Source organism: Ammospiza nelsoni, chromosome 18, assembly GCF_027579445.1.
Source record: "Ammospiza nelsoni isolate bAmmNel1 chromosome 18, bAmmNel1.pri, whole genome shotgun sequence".
Lineage (NCBI taxonomy): Eukaryota > Metazoa > Chordata > Aves > Passeriformes > Passerellidae > Ammospiza > Ammospiza nelsoni.
Window position 1 is genome coordinate 886,857 of NC_080650.1, and position 21,292 is coordinate 908,148.

The 21,292-nt window shown below is 50.5% G+C and overlaps 1 protein-coding gene across 1 annotated transcript in view; it reads left to right on the plus strand.

The window, feature by feature from the left end:
* The window catches only part of LOC132081425 (transmembrane protein 132D-like), a 185,319-nt gene that overhangs the window by 154,226 nt on the left and 9,801 nt on the right, over positions 1-21,292 (plus strand). The gene's annotated exons all lie outside the window — the stretch shown is intronic.

Consider the following 21,292-nt stretch of genomic DNA (forward strand, 5'->3'; position numbering starts at 1 on the left):
GGCTGTGCCTGGATGGCAGGAGCTGCTGGGCTCAGGGACTGGAAGGGGTTGGTGTTGCTGCTGGCACCCCTGGCACAGCCTGGGCACTGCCCCAGAGCCCTGCAGGGTGCCCAGAGCTTCTCTCTGGGAATTCCCTTCCACAGAATCACTGAAACACAGAATCACACAGAATCACACAGAATCACACAGAATCCCAGAATCACTGGGTTGGAAGAGACCTTCAAGATCATCGAGTCCAATCCAGCCCCAACCCCTCAGCTAAGCCCTGGCACTGAGTGCCACATCCAGGCTTTGTTAGACACACCAGGGATGGTGACTCCACCACCTCCCCGGGCAGAACATTCCAGTTCTTTATCACCCTTTAAACACCTTTTCCTGTACCCAAGCTGTATTCCTCTCCTTTGGCCAGCTTCCCCAGAGCTCTGCAGCCCTTGTGGGGCTTGCCTGGCACTGTGCTTGTCCTCTGGTGTCCCTGGTGTCCCTGGTCCCCAGGATGCTGCAGAGCTGGGCACTCACTTCTGGTCCAGGGAAGGGTTGGCGGCTGCTCTGCTCTGACACTTGGGAGTGTATTAGAGGGGAGAGCAGCACACTTGGCAATTTGTAAAATATTACTGCAGGCTAATAAATCTTTCACTGACACTTAGTGTGGCTTTATCAGTGGCAAAATAACATCTTTTAAGCATGTGACAGACTTTACAGAAGCTGAAGTGTCAGAGCATGTGAAGTAGCCTGAAGCAGACAGTGTTTTAAAGCATGAAACTTTTAACAGCTGTTCCTTTTCTCCCTTACACTGGTGCACTTCAGGGAGAAGTTGAGTTCTTCTAAAGTCACTGGTGTGACAGAGTAAGAGATCAAAGGGAGCAGAGAATGGAGTGGGGGATGCTCTCTGCTCCTGGCTCAGCCTGGCAGCTGCAGGGCTGCAGATCTGAGCTCCTGGGTGTCCAGAGTGCTCCTGGGTGTCCCTGGGTCACTGAGTCCCACTGTGTCCAGCTGGAGAGGGCCAAGGGTGAGCTCCTGTGGGGGCACTGACACACAGAACCCTCCAGGCAGGGCCAGTGCTCACCCCAGTGCTCCAGGATCAGTGCAGGGATCAGAGAGGGATCATCCTGCCCAGGAGCAGGGCACAGTGCAGAGCCAGCAGGAACAAGCCCTGGTTTGAGAAGCAGTGATCTGTCACACTGCCTAACCAGGATGTGCAATATTTTATATACATAATATATAACATAGCTGATGAATCTGCGCCTTGGGAGATCTTCACTGAAGATCCAGGTTGTGTCAGGATTTTCTGTAATGTAAAGGGTTTCTCCCATCAGCTGAACTGCCTTATTCCAGCCCCAAAAAATTTTGATCCATCTTGGAAACAGTCTTAAGTCAGCAAATGTATGTTTTTATTTTCTGCAATGTCCAAACATTTCATTTTGATAGAAAATGATGAAATCATGTCCTGTCATTTCAACTCAGTTTCAGTATTCCTGACATCAGAATCCATCTGACCTTTTCACCTTAGGATGGAGCAGCTTTAAAAATTAAAATGCTTTTTGTGCTCTGCTCTAGCAATACAGGACACAGTCAGAAAAATGCACTGTCAAAACTAAGAGTTGTAATAATAACTGTAGAGTTCAGTTCATGTGCTGCTGGTGTTGGTTATGAAGGGAGAAGGCACAATTTTAATCTCTCTCTGGTATGAAAAACAGACGTGGCAAAGATGAATTCTGAATGTGGAACCAATACAACAGACTGGCACCTCCCAGGAATTGTCTGGAACTCACCTAAGCTGTTGGAGTTACTGGATTTGTCTCTTTCATATTCTGCCAATTCATCATTCTGATGGGAGTCTTGGGAAGTAACGAGGTTTCTGTGGTGTTATTTGCCTTTTGTAATCATCCATGCTGAAAGCCCCAGTGGGGCTGCCACAGTCACTGCTGCCTGCACCTCCTTTGTGTTTTTGAAAGGCTAGAAGCTTATAAGATAAAAAACTTCTCTGTAATGGAAAAAAAACCCAAATAATTTCTGAGTTGAGGCTTCTTCAGAATTCTCCAGAAGATACCCAGGAATCTGGGGTTTTGTGCTTCATGGGAAAAATATGTGTGGAAGGGATTGGTGTCGCTAAAATAAAAATACATGTGACATCTTTACAAGTAGAAATACATGTGACATCTTTACAAGTAGAAATACATGTGACATCTTTACAACTAGAAATACATGTGACAAGATCTTTTCAGCTGATTCAAACATGCCCAAATGCAAGGACTGTGTCAGTATTTGCTGAGGGTGAGGCTCATCTGGAGTTAGAGAGAAATGCTGGTCAGAGTGGGGTGTCCTGAACATCAGCTGTGGAATCCTTGCAGCATCCCAGGGCTCTCAGAGGCAGCTGGAGGAACAGGGGGTGACTCTGGACATTGATCTGTGCAGGAGCAGGGGAGGCTGGGTGAGTAAGGAAGGCTGGGGCGTAATGAACCTGAATTTTTAATGCTGTCCTGCTCTGCCTTTGCTCTAATGAAGGAAGGAATCGTGCTCTAATGGCTAAAGCTGGGATGGGATTTAGGCATTGCAGGTTCCAATGAAGGAAGGAATCGTGCTCTAATGGCTAAAGCTGGGATGGGATTTAGGCATTGCAGGTTCCAATGAAGGAAGGAATTGTGCTCTAATGGCTAAAGCTGGGATGGATTTTTGGCATTGCAGGTTCCAATGAAGGAAGGAATCATGCTCTAATGGCTAAAGCTGGGATGGGATTTAGGCATTGCAGGTTCTAATGAAGGAAGGAATCGTGCTCTAATGGCTAAAGCTGGGATGGGATTTAGGCATTGCAGGTTCCAATGAAGGAAGGAATCGTGCTCTAATGGCTAAAGCTGGGATGGGATTTAGGCATTGCAGGTTCCAATAAGGGCTCAGCCTGCACACAGCCTGTGACACTCGATTTTCATTTCTCCCTAATGAGAGTGCACACCTTTGGATATCCTGGGTGATTTCTGAGGTGCTGCAGTGACAGTGTGGGCTCTGGCATTCAGCTGGGCCAGGCTGGGCCATTGTGGGCCTGGTTTACCTGATCTGCCTCAGCAGACACACAAAAGGTGTCACGGGGCTGAATTATCCTGGCAGACAAAGAGCATTAATGCTAAATCCCCCAAGAGTGCTTTGGGATGTAAAATGTAATGCATGAGCATCCTCATTAAGGCTGTTAATAACATCCATAACCCTAACTAGGACAGAGCACAGGCTCTCCAGAAATCATTCCTGTTCAATTGCACTTAATCACAGCCCATACCAAATTCTGTCATGATAGAACATCGGTGGCTGAGTAAGGAAGGATTTAGAAATATTTTCAGATTTCTTATGTAACAGATTCTGTGCAGGTCAGTTGACTGGAGGATTCTTCTCTTTTATTCACTGTCTGGACCATTTTGCATTTCTTTTAGATGGCGACTTTGGTTACCCATGGACTTTTTCTCTTTGCAGTTACATAAAAAATTCTGCAGTACTTAAGGATTTCAAGAGAAAAGAAAGTAAAGCAGTGAAACACATGTGAAAAGTGCTGGAGGTGCCAGAACACCAGGAGCTCCCTGGGTGCAGTTTATCAGCAGAGATGATTGTGTGTAGCTCTCACTGTGCTTTACCTGTGTCTGGCTCTGCTCTCTGGGCTTCGTTTCTTTGTAGGACACACCAGAGCCCTGATGGTTTCCCCATCAGGTGCCCACAGAAATGCTGGACGGCTCTCCTGTTTCAGCCTGGGTTTGCAGCATCCTGTTGAACTGGTTATTGGATGACAAGCCTGATTTCTGAATCAATTTAGGCATTCAAATCCAATTAATTTAATTGCAAATTAGAAACCTAAGCACCTACAAAAAGTGGCTTTAATGGCTCTTCAATTTTAACTAAAAGTATAACTGTGTATTTAGAGCAGGTGGGTATTATAAAAAGCTGATATTTCCTCCCAACTTAAATAATCTGTTCCTTATAATAACTATTAAAATAATGTGATTATTTGCAAGCAGGTAATTATTTTGTAGCTGTAAAGGGGTTTTGTTTGAGTAAATTTAGGGCATCTTCTTTAGACTTGGGGATTTGAGTGCTCTCAGCAATTTCTTGGAGCGTTTGTGAGAGTGTGAAAAGCTGCTGTAGTGTTTGAGACTTTGTGCAGACCTGGAGCTGATACAGAATGGGATCTGTGAATATGACGTTCCATTACATGCTCCATTTCATTGCACTGAGAGGCTGAGAGGGAGAATGAAACTTCAGTGATGAAGGGAATATCATTGGCCCTGCTGAGGAGGCTTCTAGAGCACAGTGCATGGGACTAAATGATATTTTATGCATTGTCTGTGAGCATTACACTAATTGCACTTGGCTGTCAGTAAAAGAAGAAGTCAGTCTCACACGCACCCACACACACAACTCTGTTAATGACTGGATCTCATTTCTGCCCCTGCAATCCCAGTGTAACCCGGTGTGGTTAATGGGATTGCTGTGCCCATTATGGGATGAGGAGAGGAGGAGTTCCTGCCTCACTGTGTGTTTGTGTCTGAGCAGGGCTGTGCTGGCACTGCCCCAGTGAGAGCACAGAGCAGCCGCAGCCGACTGCACTCGTTCCCTGCCACAGCCACGCCTGCGCCTGTTCCTTCAGAGCTCCTCACGCTTGTGATGATGCTGAGCTGGGTTCCAGCCTCGTAACAAACCTTGAAAGGCAGTGTTTGCCCAGGGCTCAGAACCCGTCCCGGGGTTTCACAGGGGCTGCAGAGGAGCAGCACAGCCCCTCTGGCGGGGCAGTGTCTGTGCCCTGCTGATTTCTGAAGACACCTTGACAAGCAGCTCTGCAAATGGTGCCCTTTGTTCCAGGTTAAACAATGCGTGTGTCTGATCTCATCTGCAGGTCCCTGAGCAGATTGGGCTGGGCACATTCCCTGGTCCTCCTTTCTCTGAGCTGGGTGCAGGTGTGATTAACAACCTCATCCTGGGCCCTGCAGCTCCTGAGCTGACAGCTTCCATCTGATCTCCAGCACGGCTCAGCACTGACAAGGTTTCCTTTGCAGGCTGCTCGGTTGTTTGGTTGCTGTTGAGTGGATAGAATGAGACACTGAATATCATAAGGTGTGCTCAGCACAGGAAAAGTGCAGGAAAGACATTTCTGGGGAAGAAGAAGGAATGGGGTGGCCCCAGAATGTGGTTGCTGAGGGAGGACTGCCTTCCTGAGCAGCACAGGCAGCAGTGAGGGGAGAACGTCTCCGTGCTGTGTGGCAGTGTGTCTGGAGCCAGTCCCAGTCTGCCAGTGTGTGCTGGCAGGCCTGTGGGCACTGCGGGCTGCCCTGAGCCCTGGTGATTTTAACCCCAGAGACACAATGAGGCCACCCCTGCGCCAGGCTTTCCTAGAGCTGGGCTTCCCTGAGCCCGGCCTGGCCCTGTGGTCAGAGCTGCCCTGCGGGGACCTGGAGCAGCTCCTGCGGCTCCTCTGCCCTCACAGCAGGGCCAGACTGGGCAGCGTCTCTGAGCTGCAGCTCTGACACGTTCCGTGCTCCCGAAGGAAGAAAACAAGGAAAAAGCTCGCTGAAAACAACCTGACTGTGTCTATGGGTGTCGTGGCAGAACAGAGGCCGGCTGAAGGGGGATTTATCTGGCACAGATATCAAATGAGTGCCAGCCTCCCGTGGAACAGACCCAGCACCAGGATCTCCCACTGAGGAATTCTCTGCTCCACTAAAACCTACCTAGCCTGGGGCTCCTGGGGCTTTCATCAGGCCTTCATTTCTTACAGGCAGATTTTACCCTTTCCCGTGCAATGTAGCCTGAAATACAGAAAAGAGCAGTTCCCAATTAAACTCCTGCCTAAATCCATTATAGCTTCTGAAGCCATTGAGACAGGGAGATGAAAAGAACCTTAATGATCCCAATATGTAAATAGAGATGTAAAAGTTTGTTTGGAGGAATGAAGGTTGGAGGCCAGCTAGGAAACCAAACATAAAGGCTCTTGGTAGAAATTGAATCACTGCATTAGTTATCATGGATTTTCATAAAAATAAAGTAATAATGCACATCCAGGTTTCAGTTGGTAAATATGAAGTGACAGCCTCTGAGTAAGGCACTGAAATTACATTATAGACCTAAAAAAGAATAATAAAGGAAATTGAGAAAGCATAAGAGGGAGTTGTAATAGAATTGGGCATTGGTATAAATAAAAATCATGAAAGGGAGATTGATTTAGTGAATGATGAAACTCAGGAACTTGAGGTGTTAAAAAGATCATCTGCTCATGTGACAAAGAATGCCTAAGGCTGCACAACTTTTAGCTGAAACAGCCAGATTTGCTTAAGGTAGATAAACTTTGAAATTGTGTGAAGAATTATGTACTGCCAGGGAGCTTGCTTCTGCAGGACACAGTTGCTGTATTAAGAAAATTACCTTTGCTCATCAATTTAGTCAGAAGTTTTACAAGGAGTTGTGGGAATAGGAGCTGCTGTTTCCAAAGAGCCTCCGCAGGGACATTCCATGGCAGGCAGCAGAGGGGACCTGCAGGAAGCCCTGGTGGTGTGATGGTGTCCAGGCTGTTCTCTGGTGGTGGGATGGTGTCCAGGCTGTTCTCTGGTGTGAATGGTGTCCAGGCTGTTCTCTGGTGGTGGATGGTGTCCAGGCTGTTCTCTGGTGGTGGGATGGTGTCCAGGCTGTTCTCTGGTGTGAATGGGTGTCCAGGCTGTTCTCTGGTGGTGGATGGTGTCCAGGCTGTTCTCTGGTGGTGGATGGTGTCCAGGCTGTTCTCTGGTGGTGGGATGGTGTCCAGGCTGTTCTCTGGTGGTGGGATGGTGTCCAGGCTGTTCTCTGGTGTGAATGGTGTCCAGGCTGTTCTCTGGTGGTGGATGGTGTCCAGGCTGTTCTCTGGTGGTGGGATGGTGTCCAGGCTGTTCTCTGGTGTGAATGGGTGTCCAGGCTGTTCTCTGGTGGTGGATGGTGTCCAGGCTGTTCTCTGGTGGTGGATGGTGTCCAGGCTGTTCTCTGGTGGTGGGATGGTGTCCAGGCTGTTCTCTGGTGGTGGGATGGTGTCCAGGCTGTTCTCTGGTGTGAATGGGTGTCCAGGCTGTTCTCTGGTGGTGGATGGTGTCCAGGCTGTTCTCTGGTGGTGGGATGGTGTCCAGGCTGTTCTCTGGTGGTGGGATGGTGTCCAGGCTGTTCTCTGGTGTGAATGGTGTCCAGGCTGTTCTCTGGTGTGAATGGTGTCCAGGCTGTTCTCTGGTGGTGAATGGTGTCCAGGCTGTTCTCTGGTGGTGAATGGTGTCCAGGCTGTTCTCTGGTGTGAATGGTGTCCAGGCTGTTCTCTGGTGGTGGGATGGTGTCCAGGCTGTTCTCTGGTGGTGAATGGTGTCCAGGCTGTTCTCTGGTGTGAATGGTGTCCAGGCTGTTCTCTGGTGGTGGGATGGTGTCCAGGCTGTTCTCTGGTGGTGGGATGGTGTCCAGGCTGTTCTCTGGTGTGAATGGTGTCCAGGCTGTTCTCTGGTGGTGGGATGGTGTCCAGGCTGTTCTCTGGTGGTGAATGGTGTCCAGGCTGTTCTCTGGTGGTGGGATGGTGTCCAGGCTGTTCTCTGGTGTGAATGGTGTCCAGGCTGTTCTCTGGTGGTGGGATGGTGTCCAGGCTGTTCTCTGGTGTGAATGGTGTCCAGGCTGTTCTCTGGTGTGAATGGTGTCCAGGCTGTTCTCTGGTGTGAATGGTGTCCAGGCTGTTCTCTGGTGGTGGATGGTGTCCAGGCTGTTCTCTGGTGGTGGGATGGTGTCCAGGCTGTTCTCTGGTGTGAATGGTGTCCAGGCTGTTCTCTGGTGGTTCTGTGTCCTGCAGGAAGCCCTGGTGCACATCCATACACAGAGTGGGGGGGTGAGACAGCAGAGAGGAGTCCAGGGAGGAACTCTGCACATCCTGTAATCAGCTTTTCTCTTCTTTCCATGCTGGGGATCACCTCTGCTTCTGAAAAAAAAATAAATCTGAATAATCTTAGTGAGTCCAGAGCATCCTCCTGAGGCACACAGCCCTCGTTCAGCCCTGGGGATTGACCAGCCATGAGACTTTGCTATTGCCATCATCAGTTCCCAGAGCAAGCAGGGTGTGTGTGTCAGCACAACGTGCACTTTGTGCTCAGATGGAGCCCCTTTAGAGGCTGCCTGTTCTTTGCTCTTGCTTGTTTGGAGATAGTTCAGGTAGCAAGCTTCAGGACTCAGCTCAATTTCCAGTAAATAGATCCGTGCTATGAGTGCTTGTCAGGATGGAAGGAGTGTGAAAGCATTTGAGAGATCAAAGCAGCATGACTCCCATCAGAGTCAATGGGAACAAGCAGCTAAAATCTTACAAAATGCTTTCAAATTATCCTCCACCTTCAATTCCCTAGCCTCCCTGAAACCAGCTCCTGAAATATTTTATTGAAAGTGTTCTCTTGTCATTTCCCTGCAATAAAAGGAGGCTTGGAGGAGCTGTGGGCTCAGGCTGGCAGAGATCCTGTGCCTGCCCTGCTGTGCCCCCCTGGGCTGCCCGGGGAGCTGGGCACAGCTGGGCTCTGTTACCTGGTTTGGGAGAAAAGCTCATGTTGCTGTGCTCTGAAGGGACCTTGGGTGTGTTCTGGGAGCTCTCTGGTGCCAGAGCCAAGCCCCAGGGCTGTGCCCGGGCTGTTCCTTGCTCTGGCAGGCCTGGCACTGCCCCTTTGGGCGCATTTCTATAGGGAGAGCTCCTGCAGCATCTCCCAGCACGCTGAGCCTCGTGCAGGAACTGCAGAGCCCCTCAGAGCCCGCCCTGTGACATGAGCAGCCCTGAATAAAACATGGATGAATAAACAGAGCACAAAAACACCTTCTGTGAGGTCAAATGGCAGAGATGGAATAGAAACTGCATCTCTGCAGTCCTCACCTGGACTTCCACCCATTCCACAAGTGTGGGCTGGTTATGTTTTTCTGGGCTATGTGAGAGGAGATGTTTCTGGCCTGGCTTTCCTATTTATGCTAAAGGTAGCTGTTTTCATTGTTTGATTGATTACTCTCCAAGGTCACAGTAGTGAGACTTCATTTCTCACCCCAGATAGCACTCCCAGCTAACATTGCCCAGCACTCTGTGGCCATGGGAGAGCTTTGTAAACAGTTAATTCCTTCACTCCCACAATGAGGATAATGCTGGCTGTGCTATAGAAATGGGTGTTTCGATGAAAAATGCACACAGGGACACTCAGTTGTGTCATGAGCACTGAGCCCTCACTCTGATGTGCTTTACAAAGTGTTGCAGGAGGTTGTTTTGCAAAATGCTGAAGTGCTGTTAGATAATGGGAGTAGTTCAAATATAAAATGTTCATCAGCAGCACCATTGTTGTTATTATTTTACCTGACTGTGCAAAGAAAGACACAGAAATGAAACTATTGATCCATAGTGATTGCACTGTCCTTAACCAGGCATTTGTTTAGCTGTTTGAGGAAAGCAGGATGCCTTTTCTTCCATTTTATTAATACCTTTTTTCCTTGAATCTTCTTGATTTAATGCAGTGTGATCAATTTTCAGGCAGTGGTTTGTCTTGCACGGTCAGGATGCTTCACAACTAATGCTATAAATACAGGTGGGAACAATATCTTCAGCATTCCTCACATCTAAGAAGGGAAGAAGGAAGTTTGAATAATATTTGCTTTGTGCACTGCACACTTATTTACCTGCATGCCGGCACCATGAATTACTGAACTTTGTGCCCAGATGTGGTCAGGAGGGTGCTGAGCACTCTCTGCTCTGTCCCCTCTGGAAGCTCAGGGGCTGGGAGGGGAGGATGCCACAGGGCTGAGCTCTGCTGCCTCTGGTACTGTGCAAAGCACATCTCCCACTGCAACAGGGCCTTTTGCCTTTGTCATCAATATTGAATCTGAGCAACAAAGATGAAATACTTGTGATACTTGTGTCCCTTTTTACCCAGAAAAACTCCATTTCTTGTAGATGGCATGCAAGGACTAGACAGGAAAAGTTGTGATCCCTTATCTCACCATAAGGTGCAAAAATCACTGGAATTTTCCAACTGAAAAGAGCATGAAAAAGAGATTAAAAGAGCATCACTTCCAGCTATGGAAAACATTCTCGAAAGTCATTTGTGTGAGCAGTTTGAAATGTTACTGCAGTTGTTAATTATCATCTCAGCCCTCAGTGGTCCCCAGAGTTTCCAGTCGGATCCTGTCTAGTTCAAATCCTTTTCTGCTCTGATGTCACCAGGCCAATCTTCCCCATCCTGCATTTAATTGTTTCTATCCAGCTTTGTACTTCGCCCTTACCTTTCTTCAATCTCATCTATTTATTTCAGATATTTTTCCTCACTACAAAGATCATTTTGAATTCTAGGCTTGTTCTCCAGAGAACTTCTAACCCCTCCCAGCTTGGCATCATCTGCAAATTTAATGAAATTAATTAAATGAAAATTAAATGAAAGGCTCGCATTGACTTCAAGGGACACTGGAGTGAACCCAGCCTGTCTTACATCTTTCACAAGTGGTTCAAGTGAAATACACTTATTGCTTCACAGGCCGTTTCTGTAAGGGAGGAAGACGGATGCATGTTGAATAATTCAGGGTTCTCGTTGCTGACTGAGAGAGATTTAACTAATTTGTCAAAATAATGACCCCTGTTCACGGCAGGGAGCAAGTGCCTTTGGATGATGGCTGTCCCCAGAGAGGGTCTGGAGCAGCCTGGCTCAGCTCAGCCCTCGGCATCAGGGCATGGGAAGGGCAGGGCAGGCACAGGTGTGCAGGGACGGGGGCTGTGCCAGCTGAGAGCAGAGCTGCTGCCAGGGCAGCCAGGCTGCACACGGGGTGGCGCTGAGCCCCAGCCTGGTGAGGACCCTGTGGCACAGCTCGGTGCCCAGAGCCTTGCCTGCTCTCAGGGCACCCCGAGAGGGAGGGAGGGCAGCTGGTTTTGGTGGCTCAGGGGAGCACAGGAATGCCCTCCCTGCTCGGTGTCCCCTCCCTGCTCACTGTGGTTCAGGGTCTCTCTCCCACTCCCAACTCTGGAGTCCCCTGCACAGCCAGGGAGGGTTGGGAGCATCCCCTGGCTCTGCAGCCCATCCGTGCTGCCTGGTGGCAGCTTTCATCTGCCACTTGTGTATTGTGGCTGCTGCTGGAGCACAGCCCTGCTTATTTATGCTTCTCTGCAAGTGATTCTTGGCTTGAAAAGGCGTAGGACTCTTTCAGAAATTTTTCATGCTTTGCTGTTGCGTTATTTTCCCCCTGTCACTTCAAAGTGTTGGCCAACTTTCCAGAGCCTGCCGTGTGTGCATGAGTATATGTATATTGCAACAGACTTTTCCTTTTTTTCCTAAGTTGTGATGTTGGATATCTGAACACTTGCCAAAGGAGTAGAACCAGACTTTTCCTGGGCAAACTCTGTGGCATAAAGAGGACAGGATCCTTAACTCTTTGAAGTCCTCCTGTTACCAAGATGGAAATCTCTTTGTCCTTTAGCTCTGAAGTGTGCCATTGCTGAGATAGTTCATCTCCTTTAGGCTGTGCTGAAGTGGCTGAAGGGCAGTGCCCTTGCTGGGGTGGTGTCTGAGTCCCACAGGGGATGCCAGCAGTGTTTGGCCATTGTTCTGTCCCACAGGGGATGCCAGCAGTGTTTGGCCATTGTTCTGTCCCACAGGGGATGCCAGCAGTGTTTGGGCATTGTTCTGTTCATGCCAGCAGTGTTTGGGCACAGTTCTGTCCCACAGGGGATGCCAGCAGTGTTTGGCCATTGTTCTGCTCATGCCAGCAGTGTTTGGCCATTGTTCTGTTGGTGCCAGCTCAGAGAGCCCAGCTCAGGCTGGTGCCTGCAGCTCTGGGCTCTGGGCACTGCAGTTCAGACTCCTCCTCTCCTTTCATCCTGGCATTCTCTTTCTCTGCAGGGGCTTTCCAGTCACTTTCCTGTGCAGCTCTCATCTGCTTTAAGCCTGTGGAGGTCTGCTCTTGTGCCTGGCTTGGGTCACATCAGTCCCCAGTGCTGTCCCTAATTAAAACTGATGAATGACCCAGTAGTGTTTGCACAGAAGTTAAAATCTCAGGATGTTCCTGTTTGAGGCTGTGTGGGATAGGATCAAGGCTTTCCAGAGCCAGAGGGATGTAACCCCTGCTGGCTGGGATTTGGCTCTCCTAAAGGCTGGATCCTGGAGCCTGCAGTGCAGTTACTGGTGCAGGGCTGGGGCCGTGCCCTGCCCGTGCTGTGTGTCCTGCCATGGCACAGAGGTGCCCAGCCTGGTGACTCTGCCCATGCTCTGGTGTCTGCAGGGAGATGTGCAGCTGGATTATGAGGGCACAGCTCCCAGCTCTGAGCTCCCAGTGCTCAGCTGGCTCCGTGTGCTGTAAATCCCCCAGATCTCTCAGCCTGGGCACCCCTGTGCCCACAGCCAGCCCAGGTGCCAGGCTCTGTGTACCAATTACCTTCCTGTCCTCACTGGAGTGTTGGGAGGGCCTGGCAGGGCCACATCTCCAGCTGCTCCTGTCCCAGCTGTGCCCGCCCTGGTGTGCAGCCCTGCAGGGCCGGGCCAGGCTCTGCCGTCCCTCTGCAAAGGGTGGAATGCTGTTCTGAGCCCTGCCTGGCCACCTGTTGCTGCAGCACGGGCTGCATGATCAGAACTGACAATCCCTGTCTAGAGATTTCTTGGGAGCTGGAAAAATGAGAATGTTGTCAAAAAAATACCAACGCTTCCAGTCTGCAATGCAGTGATGGAGATGAGAGATGAGTGAATGCAAGGAGGCAGGGGATATATCAGCCCAGTGCTTTTTTCTGACTAATTTAGGAGTCCAGAATGGTCTGGAAGAATTTACATTTCTCTTACAGCCTTAAAGAAAAGGCATTTTAAGGCAGTTTCTGTATTTCTTTTTCTTTACAAAGAAATCCAACAGCTGTTGGTTTGTTGGGCCAAAGTTTAATAGCAGTCATGCATAAAACTACAGTAAGGGTGGTAATTTCTTTTTTCATCAGTTCATGATAAAGAATTTTTATATTTTATTTGGAAGCAATTTTCCGTAAAGTTATGAAAACCTTTAAAGGAGGATCTTATTTTTTTCTAACAGAGCAAACATAAATTTGACTGGGGAGGAGCACAGGGTGTGTGGAGGAGCTGCAGTCCTTGGGGAGGAGCAGAGGAGCTTCAATCCACACTGCTCAGCACGAGGTGCTGGCCTCAGCCCCTGGAAAGCAGTGCCTGTGTCAGGGTGTTTGTGCTCCCAGGTGGGGCAGAGAGCCCTGCCCGGGCACAGCTGTCACACCTGGGCACAGGAATGGGCAGGAATGGCTCAGGAAAGGGAAAAACAGGAGCTCTGCACCAAGAGAGGCTCGTTAATGTAATTGTGTGGTGTGTGATGGCAGTGCCAGCAGGGCAGGCACTCAGAGCAGGGCATGGGGTGTGTGTGCAGGTGTGCCAGGGATGCAGGGAGCCCCAGCAGGGCATGGGGTGTGTGTGCAGGTGTGCCAGGGATGCAGGGAGCCCCAGCACGGCATGGGGTGTGTGTGCAGGTGTGCCAGGGATGCAGGGAGCCCCAGCCCCACACCTGCCCCTGGTCAGGCAATGAGAGAAAAGGTCCCTCGCTGCTGGAGCCTTTACAGGAGACACTTGGCTTTGCTCACACTGGTCCTGCAGGCCGGGGACAGGGGGCAGGGGTCTCACACACGGGGTGACAGCCCCTGGAGCTGGCTCTGTGTGTTAATTACCTTCCTGTCCTCACTGGTGCCCCACTGGCTGCATCTGACCAGTCTGGGACCTGACTGTCCCCTTTGCAGCCTGGCTGTGGTGTTCAGCCCATTGGGTTTGTCACACTGCTCAGCAGCTCTGCTCCCTTGGCCATCAGGTATTTATTGCCCAGAGACCAGTGACAGCCTCCCTTTCACGAGTGAGAAGCAAAGCTGTTGTTGTCATTCCTGCTCTTTTAGCTTTGCTGCTGGGGGCAGAAATGCCATTCTCAGCTCAGAGATGGGAAGCTCGGGGTGCTGGCTGTGCTGGGATGGCTGCAGTGGGTGATGCAGAGAGAGAGGGAGATGGAACTTCATTAGCAGGAGTGAGAAAGTGTTGTCATGTTTATTACAAACAATCGTGGCTCCTGCAGTGTAAAGCAGGAGGTGGGCACTGCCCAGCAGGCTGTGGCAGCTCCTCAGGCAGTGCCAGCCTGGCTCAGGCTGTGCTGCCATCCTGTCCCTGACTGCCAGGAGCAGTCGCTGGGCATCCCGGGCAGCAGGTGGGCAGGGAGCCTCCTCATCCAGCTGGAAACAGGCCCTGGAGCAGCCAGCAGCAAACCAGGGGCATGCTGCGGCAGCAGGGAGTGGGGAGCAGCAGGAGGGAAGGATTGGATTGGATTGGATTGGGTTGGATTGGATTGGATTGGATTGGATTGGATTGGATTGGATTGGATTGGATTGGATTGGATTGTCTGTGTGTGCCCTGGGCAGAGCTGCACCCCCAGAGCTGCCCCTGCCCCAAAAACTGCCCAGAAATGTCATCAGCACAAAGGTGCAGCTGGGCACCTCCAGCACCTGAGCTCTCCTTGTTCCTTACACATCAGGCTTTGCAGCATCCCTGTAAAACAAGGCACAGCAGCCTGATGGTACAGATACATCAAAGGAGATTAAAGGCTGGATTCTGTAGAGGTTTAACACCAAACTCCCCTGGAGTTCAGTGGGAGTTTAACACTTTAGCATCCTTCAGAGTATTGATCTCAATAAATTACACAGCCAGCTAGCAGGTGTGTGAGGGAGCAGGGCCTTAAAGCCAGGCTGGTGCAAAGTGCTGCTGTGCCTTTCTGTCCCCTCCTGCACGTGGGAATAGCACACTCCCTGTGCCAGAGGTACTACGGCTTCCATGAGATTGTATTTTAATTGAGCAGGTTTCATCGTGATGATTTTGTTTTGATTTGTGGCTCCAGTTGATTAAGGCTTATTGGGGGAAATTTGGCAGGGTTTATTCAGTCAGAATTTGTACTCCTGTAAAGCAGCTTTGTGAAATGATGCTAATTTCCTTGGAATTTCATCTCTGACAAAAGAAAACAAGAAGAAAAGGATGCTACCAGGTTCTTGCTGTGTCAAGGAAACAACTTGTTTTGACATTTCCAAAATGAAATGTTTTGATTTTTTTCATTTTAAAATAACTTTTTCCTTGATGTTGTGGTATTTTTACATAATTTTAATCATTTGAAATTGAAATGAAAGTGAATTTCGTGACCCAAAAATGAAAGCAAATGTAGGTGTCTTGCAAGCTCTGGTGAAATGCGCGTTCATCAGCTGGAGTGGCAGTGCCACGGGAGAGGGGACACAGCACCAGGGACACACCAGGGGGAACAGGGCAGGAATAAATCACAGCTGAGCACGGAGTGTGCAGAGACTCCCAAATGTGTTCACTAGGGGCTGGGCAGAAGCTGCTCTGCTCTCATGCCACCCCAGAAAATTGTAAAATCTGTGCAAATCCACTGCTCAGAGAAGCGTGTGGTGGTGTTTGCAGGGGTCTCAGGATGAGGGAAGAGACAAGGATCTGACTCCATGTTTCAGAAGGCTGATTTATTATTTTATGATTTATATTATATTAAAACTATGCTAAAAGAATAGAAGAAAGGATTTCATCAGAAGGCTAGCAAGGAATAGAAAAAGAAAGAATGATAACAAAGGCTTGTGACTGACTGAGACAGTCCGGACAGCTGGGCTGTGATTGGCCATTAATGAGAAACAACCCCATGAGCCCAATCCCAGATGCACCTGTTGCATTCCACAGCAGCAGATAACCATTGGCTGCATTTTGTTCCTGAGGCCTCCCAGCTTCTCAGGAGGAAAAATCCTAAGGAAAGGATTTTTCAGAAAATACCACGGCTACAGAAACTGACTGTTCTTAGTAGTGGAAACGGGGGCAAAAGAAACATGGAAGGGAAAAACCCACTGAAGCTTTATGTGCCAACTCTGGATTTTAGAAAGCAAAAGGTGATTCCTGAGGGGAGGCTGTTAATGAGGGGATTTTTCAGGTGGTAACACCAACCCAGCAGACTTGTGTCACACCACAAACGAGCTGATACACGTGCAGCTCCAGCTGGATGTTTGCCCAGGATTGTGAGTCCCTAAAATGTCCCATGGCGTGCTTCACTCGGGTATGTTCACTGAGGATAATGTATTGATGTCTGCCACAGAGCTGCACAGCAAACCAAAATAGTTCTTAGAAATTAATTGGTATCAGAGTTCCCTTAATCAATGTGCTCTCTGAGATGCTTCAGGTGGGGATTAGTGCAGTAAAAACCATTTTTCATGTGCACAGGTCTCTGCTGCTATCTGTTTGTAGCAGGGCTGGGTGGGCTTGCATTGTGTCACTGTGCAAGGCTGGCAGCAAGCAAGGCCCTCAGGGACTGAGGGAGGTGTTGGGGTGGAAAATCCCGGAGTTCTGATCCCTTGAGCTGGGCTCAGCATCCCCGGAGCTCCTGAACCCTGCCCTGCCGCTTTGGGATGGGCTCAGGGATCCCCAGAGTTACTGCTTTAGGCTGGGCTCAGCATCCCTGCCCTGCTGCTTTAGGCTGGGCTCAGCATCCCCAGAGCTCCTGATCCCTTGGGCTGGGCTCAGCATCCCTGCCCTGCTGCTTTGGGCTGGGCTCAGCCGTGCCTGGAGCTCCTGATCCCTTGGGCTGGGCTCAGCATCCCCGGAGCTCCTGCTTTAGGGTGGGCTCAGCATCCCTGCCCTGCCGCTTTGGGCTGGGCTCAGCCGTGCCTGGAGCTCCTGCTTTGGGCTGGGCTCAGCATCCCTGCCCTGCTGCTTTAGGCTGGGCTCAGCATCCCCGGAGCTCCTGATCCCTGCCCTGCCGCTTTGGGATGGGCTCAGGGATCCCCAGAGTTACTGCTTGAGGCTGGGCTCAGCATCCCTGCCCTGCTGCTTTGGGCTGGGCTCAGCCGTGCCCGGAGCTCCTGCTTTAGGGTGGGCTCAGCATCCCCGGAGCTCCTGATCCCTTGGGCTGGGCTCAGCATCCCCAGAGCTCCTGATCCCTTGGGCTGGGCTCAGCATCCCTGCCCTGCCGCTTTGGGCTGGGCTCAGCATCCCCGGAGCTCCTGCTTTAGGGTGGGCTCAGCATCCCTGCCCTGCTGCTTTAGGCTGGGCTCAGCCGTGCCTGGAGCTCCTGCTTTGGGCTGGGCTCAGCATCCCTGCCCTGCTGCTTTAGGCTGGGCTCAGCATCCCCGGAGCTCCTGATCCCTGCCCTGCTGCTTTAGGCTGGGCTCAGCATCCCTGCCCTGCTGCTTTGGGCTGGGCTCAGCCGTGCCTGGAGCTCCTGCTTTGGGCTGGGCTCCTGATCCCTGCCCTGCTGCTTTAGGCTGGGCTCAGCATCGCTGCCCTGCCGCTTTGGGCTGGGCTCAGCCGTGCCCGGGTTAAGCGCGGCTCAGTAAAGGTGACTCTGCCCCCCCCGAGTCATTCATTAGTGACTTATGGAGCTAATAATGGCCTCATCCTTTTGTGCCTTGGTACACAGCTTGTGTTCTGGAGTCTTTTATAGCTCAAATGAGCTGCTTTTGCTTATTTATTTCCCCGCTCATTCATTTTTAATGGTTAGCAGAGCCTCCCCCGTCCTTCTCCTGGCAGCAGTGATTTAGGCAGGGCTCATTATCATAACTTACCTTACTAAATATCCCCATTTGTGCTGCTAGACCCAGGAAAATGTGTGCAGTGCTAAATCACAAGAGATCCCATGAGCTTGCCAGGGTGGCAGGGCTGTGTTTGAAGTGTGTATTATACACAGAGAGCACTCGGGGGGGAAGGATCATTTACAGGGACAGGGATGGGGCAGAGTCATTCCCAAATACTGATTTCTGTGGGGAATACCAGAGGCTTACCTTCCCAGCTGGCCACCCTCGAGGTGCACTGACCCAAACTGCTCAAGATATATTTTATTTTCAAAGATATATTTTATTTTCAAAGATATATTTTATTTTCACAGACTTATTAGCTGTGACTTCCTAAGAGTTCCAACAGAATTACTGTAGCAGGAAAGCAGTTTCCTGTGAGGGCTTTACTGTTATCCCATGGGAATTTAATAATAATAATGAGGTGGGGAAAGACTGTTCCTGTTATTTCTGAGAGCTGGCAGTGAGGTTCTGGGTGCTTCTCCTGGGAGGTGGGATGTACATTCCCTTTCCCTCTCTCCCTTTAGGGCTCTGCATTCTGTTCAGCCAGAAGCTGCCACTGGGTTTATGGGAGCAAAGGAATCTCAGCCCAAATTCAGGTGTTTCACAGACAGCCTGCACACCGGGGAGAGGGAAGAGCAGTGAAATGCTGTTAGGAGAGGGATGGGAGCAGTGCTCACTGGAGAGGCAGGAGCTCGGTGTGGCAGGGACTGTGTGGGGTTTGTGAGGGGCCTTTTGCTGCTCCCCACGTTCCCCCAAGCTGGGGAAGCCCTGCTGCAGGGCCTCCGGGAGTTTGGTGCTTGATTCCACAGATAATGGGAACCAAAAGAGTGGAAAATAATAAAAACCAATTGCTCTGTTTGTGATCACACCCCAAGAGCATTCAGAAGGGGGGAGTTTCAGAGGACAGAGACGAGCCCTTCTCAAACAACACAATCGGGCTTTTCACGTGAATGTAAAACTGCCTGGGAGCAGCAGTGCCCCTGGTTGTGTTAGTGTGTGCAGGAGGGGCACAGCAGCATCCCTGCAGTGACTGCCCCAGAACGTGCAGAGTCAGCGTTCCAGGTGTGCTCAGCCCTGCACTGCACCCAGTGCCAGCAGGGCGTGTTTGCTCTGGGCACGGGCACGAGGGAATGTCCTTGCTGGCTCTGAGCTCTGCTGCCACTGTGGGCACATGGAAATGCCATTTCTGGCTCTGTGCTCTGCTGGCATTGTGGGCACATGGAAATGCCATTTCTGGCTCTGTGCTGTGCTGGCACTGTGGGACACACAGACCTCTGCCCCAGAGCCAGCACTCACTGCTCAGGTCTGTGTTCACTGCCTCAGCTCTGCACTGGTGGAAGGAGAAGAGGGGCACCTGCAGGAGCCCAGAGAAGCCCAAAGCTCTTTTATAACCTCCCAGGTTCTTGCCCCAAAAAGCCATTCAGAGCTCAGTCCCTCAAGAGATGAAAGCCCCCTGTACTGAGAGAATTTCTGGAGCATCTTGTGAACACTAAGTACAGTCTCCCCTAATTAATGGAGCCAGCTCAGTGCAGGTGTGTGAAAAGCTCCAGTGACACAAAGCCTGGAAAAGCTTCAGCAAGGGAGCACAGCACCAGAAGGGTTTAATGGCATTATAATGTCCTTGGATTGCAGTGGCCACAACACAGAGATGTATTCCAGCAGTCCATTAGCAGGAAAAGAAAATGGCTCTTTCTCTCTTGAGCCCTTGTCACCTTTGCTGGAAGCTGGAGTTGGCATCCCTGGGACAGCAGAGCCCAAAGGCAGGAGGAGAGGAAATGAGAGATGGGGGAGTCCCTGGGTTTTGGGAAGGAAGCAGATTGGCTTTCCCCACAAATCAGCCACCTCTCCCCAGGCCCTGTGTGGCTCTGCTGCATTTCCAAGGTGCTCAGTGGCTTTCTGGAGTGGCTGTGTGTGCCCAGGCTGGTGCTGGCCACCCCTGATGTGCCCCAGGAGCTGAGCTGGGCCAGGGCAGAGCCCTCTTGCCCCGTTCACGGCTCTGAGAACACAATCTCAGGAGATATTTCAGTTTTGTGCCCTCCTGTGTGTTCCCCCGTGCTGAACAGCTCAGATGTGGCTGCAGGAGCAGGGCCTGGCTGATCTGCTGCCCATTGAGCACCTGATTCTGCCCATGCTGCCTGGTTTATGGACATGTTCTGGACATTGCCCCCTGTTGTGCTGTTGCTCTCTTGGGCCTGCATGCCAGCTGCAGCAGAGCAGTGCAGTCATTGATGCAGGCAGGGAGGGCTGCCTGGGAGCTCAGTGAGCTCATGGTGCTGCTGGCTTCACCCACAGCCAGGGAAACCAGCAGCTATCCCAAGCACAGGCACCTTTTCCTGACCCTCACTTTGTTCTGTAAACCATAATCTTGAAGGCACAAGGTCATGGTATTTATTTAATCATTCCTACAGTAGTCTTTTAGGGATGGATTCTTTTTATAGCTCTCTTTGTGCAGTGAACCCTGATCAAGTTGGAATCCAGGTCTGTTTGCCTGCCAAATTTTCTTTCTCTTGTTATTGCTCGAGCATTAATGAGTTTAGAATCTGAGAGCCTGATTGCCATCTCTGCCCAGCCCAGTTCAGCATTTCTCTCTGTGGCCTGGGAGAGTCTGTGCTGAGTTCCAGCCCCCGAGGCTGAGCTGCCCGTCACAAGCTCACAGACCAGTAAAACCAGCAGCAAAATCCCACCAAAAATCACAGTTCAGGCAGTGACACCTGAGCCAGGTGCCCTGGTGAAGGGCAGAGCGGGGGACACCAGGGGACATGCAGGGCACCCAGGGGATACGTGAGGACACCAGGGGACTCAGGGGACATGCAGGGCACCCAGGGGATACGTGGGGACACCAGGGGACTCAGGGGACATGCAGGGCACACCCAGGGGACATGCAGGACCCAGCAGCTGCCGTGGCAGTGCAGAAGCTCAGCTTGAGAACAGGCTCACCTGAGACACAAAGCCCATATATCTGCTGTAAACAAACTCCTCACTCTCCTGCTGAAGCCAAGAGCAACTCAGGAGTTTGACCTTAGAGCAGAGGTGGCTTGGGAGGGAGACACTGCAAGAGCCACGATAACCTTTCCTTGGTGTGTCACTGGGCTCACACAAGCCAGGATGGAAATGTATTTGCCATGGCTCTGTCTGTGAGGGGGTTGTTGTTGTTTAAAGATAATAACGTTAGGAATGCCAATTATCCTACAAAAGCTGGTGATATTTAAATATGATTTAAATTCATTCAGCATTTAAACAGAAAAGTAGAAAATGGCATTAAATTCAGACAAGGACGAGACTATACATTGCAGAGTGAGAAGTATGAAATACATTGATGGAATGGAATAGAAGGTCTGGCTGGTAATGGATTATGGAAAGAGCTCAGGGTTCTAATAGATCATTCCTTCAGATCATCAGCACAGTAAAGTGGTAGTTAATAAATTATTTGACGTGTACATTCACTCATATATTTTAACTAAGTGTAATGAACAGGTCCTGTCAGCTCACCTAGATCCTCGCAGTTACTGCTAAATTGCTTGAGTGAGATTTACTAACTCTCTGCAATATTGATGTCCAGAGCTGCAGGTGATAAATGGAGGGACACCAGGGCTGGCTCCTGCTGCAGGGCTCTGCCAGGCTGGCAGCAGGGCTGGAGCTGGGCCCTGGCCACCCCTGAGCCCTTCCTGGGAGGAGTTTGGTTGTGAGCCCCCCACTCGCTGC